At 40.2% G+C, this 8,139-nt stretch overlaps 1 protein-coding gene across 11 annotated transcripts in view; it reads left to right on the top strand.

The window, feature by feature from the left end:
- Positions 1-8,139, top strand: part of dnm1a (dynamin 1a) — a 53,971-nt gene that overhangs the window by 36,100 nt on the left and 9,732 nt on the right. The gene's annotated exons all lie outside the window — the stretch shown is intronic.

The raw sequence follows: 8,139 nt of genomic DNA, 5'->3' as shown, positions 1-8,139 counted from the left end.
GGGTGGGGTGGTTTGGGGGGCTGGTTGGAGGGGTGACATAATACTGGTAAATCAGAAGCAGAGCAAGAGAGGTTGTGTGTGTGTGTGTGTGTGTGTGTGTGTGTGTGTGTTTGGACGAGAAGGAAAAGTTTGTGTGACTCACAGTTAAGACATACTGTAGTCAAAATTTGCCTCCTTCACCTTCATTTCACACACACACACTCACACACAGTCATGTTTAGGTTTGGTTCTTCTGGCAGGAGTAATTAATGCTAGTGTTTCCAGGTGTGTGTGCCTGTATCTCTGAGTGTGTGTGTGCGTGGGTGCGCGTGTGTGTGTGTGTGTGGGTGTGTGTGTGTGGTGTGTGTGTGTGTGTGTGTGTGTGCAGAGGTGGCCAAGGCAGTGTGTTTGTTTTAGCTATGGTTTCTGAGCTCCGACCTGAGCTCCAAATCAAAGCAGGTCTGATCTCAGGAGAGACGAGTCAGCAGTACTGGCAGAGACGGAGGGATGTGGAGGGGAAAGTGACAGAAACGGAGAGGAGAATGGAGATGAAAGAGGGACGAAGAACTTAAAAACGTGGGGCAAAAAGGAGGCAAAGAGCGGAGAGAGAGAGAGAGAGAGAGAAAAACGTCAAATGTGTCTGAGAAACAAACCAGAAAAAGAGATAATGACATGAATCAATCCTCACTGGATGATTGTTGCAGTTTAGTTTCGGGTTCAGGGATTGAAAGGAGTGCATTTTAATGGGTGGGTGGGGGAAGCACTGCGGTTGCACCAACATTGTTTCCACTGTTTGGATGACCAGGCAGGCAGCTTCCTTCTCAAACTCTTACTCATTAAAGCCAGAAATACTGAGAAAGTATGCACACACACACACACACACATCAAGTGTAATCTGTGATTCCACGTTATTCTGTGTTGTCATGAAAATACTGCCGGTTAATACCGTCACGAAAAACCTCAAGTTTCTGACTTTGCTTTTCTCGTCTTCGTATTTTGATATTGCATTAAGGCGGATGACTCTGTCAGTTCATGTGGGTGTAATTGTATCTTTTGTGTGTTTGCATCAGTGTGGCGAGGCTGAGCTTGTGAACACTGTGCTGTAGATTTATTTGAGAGTGTGTATAACACACTGGCCAAACCCCATAAAGGCTGCCCCCAAAATGTGATCCCTTGTATTTCATGCGAGTGTCATCAGTCAGCTGTGTTTTGGTGAAGCTAGTTTTTTCTAAATAGCTCATAAGATAGCATGTCAAATAGCTATTATTCTTGTTGGAAAAGACGAATGTGATCCGTATAATAGCTTGGTTTTATATCGTGTCATTATCATTTCTCTGTGGAAATAAGAAACCAAGAAACTGTCCAGCATATTTCAACTATTGTCCAAAAAGATAGTGGTGTGGTCAAAGTGTAAGGAATAAGATATCCATTTTGGGAAATAAGCTTCTTTGCTTTCTGGCAGAGAGTTAGATGACAACATTTATATCATTCTCATTTTGTGTGTTATAATATAGGGCTACAGCCGGTTAGCTTAGCTTGGCATAAAGACTGGAAACATCTTGTCTGTCTCTGTCCAACGGTCAAAATCCACCTAGCAGCATCGCTAAAGCTCACTAGTTAACGTGTTATACGATTTTTGTTTAATCTGTGCAAAAAACCAAAGTGTAAAAATAACAACTCACCATTTTATGGTATGGGTTATATGTCGGGTTGTTTTTGTTCAACCAGAAAGCGAATATGTGCATTTCCCAAAATGTCAGATATTTCCTTTAAGATACACTGAAGAAACTATGAAAGTATGTTTAATTTCATTACATTTTATTATAATTTTCCACATTGCTCCTAATCCCACTTGAATGCCTAATGCTTGCTTTTTATATATTTTATACTTTTGAACAGAAGCAAAGTCTGTACTTGATATCTATACTACTGTTTACAAAACAAAAAAGAAGCCAGCTTGATCATCTTTGCTTATTTCACCTGCCTTTTTAGATATAAAGAATACAAGGCTCAGAGATGTCAGACACAGCCTACATGAAGGTACACAAAGGTTAGAAACTGTAAAACTACAGAATTTAATAAAGGTAAAAAAAAAAAATAAAAAAAAAGAGCATGGATGTGGCAAAGAAAACTGAAACTTTTAATGGAGAATATGATGAAAGAATTGTAACAATTCTACCAAACCAGTGATGAATAAATAATGGTCTCACATTGTAAAAGAAAACAATAGAAAAAGTGGGTTAGAGACTGTAAAAGAGAAGCAAGAGCTGAGTGATGACCGCAGCATGTCTGAGGGAGCCGAGGAGGTACAAAGGCTGGTTTGTGGATATTTCCGAGTTTATCTCGTCTGACTGATGAGAATAAATGAGTCATGTATGTTTTTCTTTATGTAAATTATCGTTTTCCCCTGATTGTTCCCTGTATATCCACAGATCCACAACATCATGTCAGTACGAAAATCATTAGAGAAACAAAATCCAGGATTAGACCCAAACAGACACAGGACAGATAAAAAAGAAACCGCAGTGTGGATTTAATGTATGTTGGCATGTTGTTTACTCTCTCTCTCTCTCTCTCTCTCTCTCTCTCTCTTTCTTTCTATCTCTTTCTGTGTGTGTGTGTGTGTGTGTGTGTGTGTGTGTGGTGAGACTCTGCAGGCTCACTCCCTCTTTTGAAGGAGGGCTGACAGTGTTTATTAAGACCTGATACATATTTCTGGTATTCTGTGGTTGTTTTATAGCATTTGAAGAATTTATTCCCATGTTGCATGTATCTGTATTTATGGCAACTTTATTCTTTTTTGTTATGTAGCATTATTTTTTAAATATATTTTGTCGTAATGACTGACTTTTCCATGATTTCATGAATGAGATACAACTGGATCTTGAACCTTGACATAAGTGAGAGATTTCATGTTCATAAATATCAAGTTTTACAAGAATAAAATTTACTGTATATGTGTTATGTTAAAACAAATCTTTCTCCACCCTTGGAACTGACCACCATTGGCACAATCATGTCATAAAAATCACTCATTTCAAACACACCCTGTGTGTTTTACCCTGTGTGTAGTATGTGTACAAGTTTGACTTAGAGGTGCAGATTTTATATTCTGGCAGTTCATTTTAGGATAAAAAATATTTCAGCTGTTAATTGAGCTCCCACTATGTTTGGGTTATGCATTGCTGATGGTCAAGAGACTGTTATGTGTCAGGAGCAAAATCATTGCACATGAAGCCCCATGTGTGAGTTCAAAGCATGTTTGCATTTTGGACTCATATGTGAACGTTTTACGTCTGTGTATTCTGACATCACGTGTTTACCTCAAAAGGTGAATGTTTTGGTTTGTAGGTCCATAATAGTGCATATTTTATGTACCCGCCATCACATCAGATAATATTTGTTTCACATGTGAAGACGTAGAGATGATTCACAGGCCTCATTTGTCATTTTGACGTGGATTTTTAAGTAATTTCACATGCTCACACATGAATATAAGTATATACATTTACAAATGTAAGTTCACATGAGTTTTTGTGAGGGAACTTTGAAATATTCCTCAGGTTTCCCTTTTACTGAGAGCCTTGTGCCAAGTACGCACACACACACGCACACACACATCAAACACACACCAACCTCTAGGTTGAACAGAGCATTTGTCCTCGATCAGACAAGAGTCTGTAGACGTGTGGGGATTTTCACATGTGTTTATGTGGTTAGTGGACTGGGGTCTCCCCCCCCCTCCCTCCTCCTCCTCTTACTCTTTGGTGGTCACCGATGATTGATCACATGTCCTGGCTGGCCCGAAGGTTGTTACACTGACCCTCTGCAGAAGTAAACGCAGAGCAGACAATTAACTGCTTAGCAATTAGCTGCTAAACAGGAAGGTGCCACTGACCTGCCAGCCCACATTCGACCGGATCGCTGTCTCAATGTGTCATTGTCATCTAGACACCACGTTTCCTTTTCTCCGTGAAGACGTTTATTTTTGTTTGCGCTCGTTCCCACAGGAAGAGTTTAGCGGAGCACAAAGGCTGTCACTTTTTAAAAGAGAAATGAGGAGGCAGAATCAGCTGAGATTGGACAATGAAAAAGAGCAAGTTTCCACCAGCCAAATAAAACATAAGACACATTAAACTCTGAATTTGTGATAAGAAGAAATAGTGCGAATTTATGTTTCTTATCCCTGTGAAACTGGACACTTCAAATTAGATTTGTTATCTAGTAGCACTTTGCATGATATATGAACTACTAGAAAGTGTGGACACTGGCACGCTGCCCAAGGTGATTTGTTATTTGCATTATTGCACAACCTTGTAGCTCGATGAGTCACGAACAGCTGTGTGTTTTTACACATTGTTCCAGAATAGCTCCACTCTAGCTGTTCCCAATCGTAATTTTCTCTGCTAAATTGTTCACTGTCGCTGATTTGAATGTTGGCAACGTTCGCAATTTATTTTAAATGAAGTCCAAATGGGATTAAGTCAAATGAAGTTTCTTCAGATGCTGTTTCTCAAAGACTTATTAGTCATAGACCAAACACTGAATAAGCATGTGTTAGTGGGTTTTTGATTTTATGCAGAACCAGTCATATCTGTAGAGTTATCTGGAAAAGTTAATTATGTTCATAAAAAATGATTTTCTGTGACAAGAGTTCTTTATAAACTAGTTTAATTGGACTGAACCATACTAATTTGGTGTTGAGCATAGATGCTAAACAAGGTTTTCCACAAGAGCTTCAAACCCAACGAGTCTCATTCTTTTTACCTCTTTCCACATCCCCATCATGTAAGACTTACAGAACTGCTCTCTGTGTTTCTTTTCTTTTTCTTTTTTTCTTTTTTTTTTAAAAGTAAGAACTCAATAGGGGAATGGCAGAAGAATGGAGGGAAAGAAAAACGGAGGGAGGTGAGGAGGAGGGTTGTGAAAATTGCCGTTGGCTGCCACCCAGGGCCCAGTCTTTGTGGTAATGAAGGGTTAGAAGCAGCGTTATTGCTCCCAGATGCCGTCCGGGTTCTCCGCAGCCCTTTGAAGCATGGCCCAAGTCACCAGACTCCCGTCAACATACGCACTACCACACACACATACACACACACACTGAGACATGCAGCCTCTTAAAACAACATGGATGCCGTTAACGACTATCTTCTTGGTTTTGCCCACCAAACTGCTCAGATTTGTTTCAAGGTGTTAATTGGATACTGATTACGTAAGGCCCCCGTGTGTTTTTGGTGTTCGGTGTGTGTGTGTGTGTGTGTGTGTGTGTGTGTGTGTGTGTTTGTGTGTGTGGGTGTGGGAGGCCATATTTCAGCCACATTTTGAAATCATGTTTGAGTCTTTGAGACGTGTTTTTTTGGAAGGTGTGCACAGTGGTGAAGTGCCTTTATGAATCCAGAAGTGAACTTCCTCTGGCTTTTCATAATTAGCCTGCTATTACTCACTAGCAAAACAAAACCATGGAAAGTACTTTGCATACACGCTGCTCCAAACACCATAGGTTAACTACAAAGCGCACTGCCTCGTCTCCTGCGTGTGTGTGTGTGTGTGTGTGTGTGTGTCTGTGTGTGTGTGTGTGTGTGTGTGTGTGTGTGTGTGTGTGTGTGTATGTGTGTGTTTGTGTTTGTGTGTGTGTGTGTGTGTGAATGAATGAGAGGAAAAATTTTGAATGTGTAGAGGTTCAGACAAAAAGGACATATCACACATCACACCATGGTTCAGGTGTAAATGAAAATAATTTATTAAGCTATTTACAAAAATGAACGGATGTGAAAATCAGTAATATAGGTCGGTGAGAATAGTATAATGTCATACGCCAAAAAAAAAAAAAAAAAGACTGAGCATGTCAACTGTTATAGGTTTCAAACCCAGCATCCCAGGTCAAAGGGTTAGTTCACAGTTAGTTAGTTCACAAATTATAAAAAGACATTTTCTCAACAAGCTCTGGTGGTAGCTAACTCAGGTTTTTCTACTCTCTGATTTCTGTTTGCAAGGTGATTGTAATTTGAATTTATACAGTGTTTAGGAATTAAAAAAAAACAAAACATACAAAATCATACAACATGTCTTTCCAGAATCAGTGTTAATCATTTTTAAGTAAGTAGGCGTTCATGGCTGCTGGTGGGTCCACTAGAACACCCCGAGCATCGTCTGCAACGGGTGTTTGTGTGCTCGCGCTAACGTGACATTAGCAGAGTCACACTGACGTATCAGTTGCCACTGTTAGGTACACCTGTAATATCTAATATAATCCAATACACCTGTTCTGCCGTAAAGTTTATGATGCCTATAATTATGAGTTTTTTTTTGGTTGACACAGTCATAGAGGTGTTAATTCAATTATATGTTTTAGCACTGAGGTCATAGTAGGTGGTGGTGTTGTACTGGACTGCATTATAATCAGGGGTGTTTCTAACATTCTGTCCACCTCATGATTGGATGACAAAATATTAGAAACACCTTTTATTAGGACCCCGATAATAAACATATAAATGAATTTGCACATTTCCAATAACGTCAACAAGAACGGAACATTTTAAACTTTATCAAAGTAGAGCTGTTATGTTGAATTACAATAGACTGTACATGTGTATCTAATAAAGAGGCCACTGGGTGTATATTTTACTGTAGTTTACACAGTCAATACATTAGAGGTTGGTGGAGGAAACGGGGCTGCACCCTGAACCTCCAACACCTCCATCCAGCAGCGGGCACATCTTACTTTGGACACCATGGTTCAAAACTGCCGCCCTGAACGCCGGGCTGAGTCACCACAGTGCAGCCGTTAGAGCCAGTTATACGACATCCGTGGAGCCACGCGAGTACTTCACCAAAAGCTTCCTTATTGCTGTGAGCATAATATGTTTGGATGCTGCAGTGGACATGAGGCGCCATGGACATGACATTGTCCAAAACATTTCCACCCGCAGCACCTTCCAAAAGCAGTGGAAAGAGGCTTTCCCAGGAAAGAACAGACTCTCAGTGGAGGGGCTCATGAAGGAAAAGGGACTCGCAGCAAAGGGCTGCAATTATACTGCTGTGAGTTAGTAAGTTAATAATAATATGTCACACATTCAGGTAAAGACAGAAAGTAAGATTACAGACAAAAAAACGAAAGCACTTAATATAGATGTCTGGAGGTATTAATGAGTTCATTACTTCAGTTGATACTGTGATTACATGGTGCATATTCTTAGATACATCTGTATAATCAAATCACCCGTTTGTTTCTAGGGCTCTGGCAAAAATGCAGAAACACTGTATTTATTTTTCTCTCTTTTTTTTTGTGCAATGTAGCAGTCATGGCTTTTTAGTCTTCAAAAAAACTCCATTTCACTCCCAGTTTGCTCCTTGCATGCAATCTTGACATGCATACACTTTAGATTGTACACACATGAATACACATATTTTGTGTATTACGCCAGAGCTGTTACCATGGTGATTAATGTAAACTGAACAGAAGTCTCTTGACAAGCCCAGTAGTGCAAAACCATAGCCTGCATCACTGGCGGTGTGTGTGTGTGTGTGTGTGTGTGTGTGTGTGTGTGTGTGTGTGTGTGTGTGTGCGCGTGCGCGCGCGCGCGCGCGCCCATCTTTCTGATTCACTCTCACTGAAGTAAAGCGCTGCAGACAAAAGTCAAATAAAGGGTGTGTTTCTTTCTCATATCTGTGCATCTGTATGTGTGTACGTGTGACTTTGTTTTCTCGTGTGTTCAGTTTCTGAAATCTGAAATACTTTTGCCTGCTCATGCTGACTGGATTTTATGGGAACATATGGGAAAGTGCTCAATCCCCAACTTCCCCAAAACACATAAAAACACACACATGCAAGATGTGCTTGATTGGCACAGAGAAAAACTTTGATAATCTGTCTAAAGTGCGTTTCAGAAGTCTGTGTATGACGTTAAAATAACGTTCATATATGCACGCTTTCTTATCGTTTTTCTTTCTTGTTTATATGTGCACTAAACTCAATTCTTCAACTATTCTCACACCCAAATAGCAGCTCTTACTACCTTAATACAAAATGATAATGGATCTCATTACATCAAGTTTCTTTTGTCATATATCCTTTCTGCCACTGCTTTAGGAGTTCAGTTTCTCTGTACTTTCCCCACATCATGCACACACTCACACACTAGCCCCCCCCCACCCCAAACCCCC

The sequence above is a fragment of the Seriola lalandi genome, unplaced genomic scaffold, assembly GCF_002814215.2.
Source record: "Seriola lalandi dorsalis isolate HSWRI2012SDOR001 ecotype SW California unplaced genomic scaffold, Sedor1 jcf7180002054606, whole genome shotgun sequence".
NCBI classification, from domain to species: Eukaryota; Metazoa; Chordata; class Actinopteri; order Carangiformes; family Carangidae; genus Seriola; species Seriola lalandi.
This window is presented reverse-complemented; position numbering and strand designations above follow the sequence as displayed.